The sequence below is a fragment of the Aplysia californica genome, unplaced genomic scaffold (genome assembly GCF_000002075.1).
Source record: "Aplysia californica isolate F4 #8 unplaced genomic scaffold, AplCal3.0 scaffold00173, whole genome shotgun sequence".
NCBI lineage: Eukaryota > Metazoa > Mollusca > Gastropoda > Aplysiida > Aplysiidae > Aplysia > Aplysia californica.
This window is the reverse complement of record NW_004797443.1, coordinates 974,018-975,292: the sequence shown is the minus strand read 5'-3', so window position 1 is coordinate 975,292 and position 1,275 is coordinate 974,018.

The following is a 1,275-nucleotide window of genomic DNA, read 5'->3' as shown; positions in this document are numbered from 1 at the left end:
GGTGGTGGTGGTGTTGTTGTTGTTTTTGTTGTTGTGTTGTTGCTGTTGTTGTTGTTGTTGTTGTTGTTGTTGTTGTTGTTGTTGTTGTTGTTGTTTTTTGTTGTTTTATAAGTTTGTACGAGTTAAGGGGGAGTTAGACGAGATAAGTATTCAGTGTTGGTAGAGTTGGGCAGAGAGTCGGAAAAGGAGGGGAAAGGGGGTATAAATAGAGTGGGGTGGAGAGTAGGGAGGGAGATGGGGGTGAGGAGAGGGGTGTAGGGAGTGGGGAGATGGAATAGAGAGTAGAAGAGGAAGTGAAGAAGAAGAATATTGAAATGAGTAGTGAAGGGTGTGAAGAAGAGTGGTGGTGTAGATAGTACAATATAATGAGTGGTAACGAGTTTGGTTGTTTTTTTTCCTCTGTTTTCTGGTGTGTGATAGTACTGGTTTTCTAACGATTTTCGGGTGCTTTTTCTGATTTCAGGTTTTCCTAATTCTATTTGTTACTCTTGTCTGTGTTCTTTTTTGTTATATGAAAAAAGAGAGCGGGTAGAGTGACTTAAGTTCTGTTTATCTAGGTGTTCCAGAATGTCTTTGTTAGTCTCTTCACCTTTAAGCACTCTTTATCTAGTTCTCAAAAGCGTTTCGACGTCGAATAAACCCACTTCGAAAAGTACGAACCTTCCGAAAAAATCCGAACCTTCCGACTTCGAAAAAGTCGAAAAGGGTGCTTTGAGACGGACGAGAAAGAAAAGAACTGCGGTTATCGTCCTTTTAATTCTAGAAACGTGAGGATGCAGACCGTAAGTCTTAGGGGACTTTTCACGTCTAGGGTCTGTTTGCTTTGGGGTTTCAAAGGTCCCATCCGACTTTTCGATCTGTCTACACTAAGTTGTCAATAATCCCATTTGATTCCGGGAAAAGGGAAATGGATTAATCGCCTTGGGAAATTTTTAATCGGTCCCTTCTCTCGAGTTGAATTTGGAATTAGTCGCGGGCCGTTCGGGGAAAGGAGGAATTGAGTTTCTCAAAGTCCAACTGATTACTATAGTTGCCGGCAGTCAAACGTCTCAGGGGGCGTGGTGTGGGTGTTTTGCTCCATGGTTCGTCGTCTTTGCGACCAAATGTCGCAAGATCTGTGATGCAATTTGTTTTGTTGCTGTTGTTTTTGTATTTGTTTTTGCTGTAGTTGTTGTAGTATCTGTTGCTGTTGTAGTTGTTGTGTTATTGTTTTTATTGTTGTTTTTGTTGTAAATTGTTGTTGCTTCCGTTGTTGCTGTTGTTGTTATTGCTGAT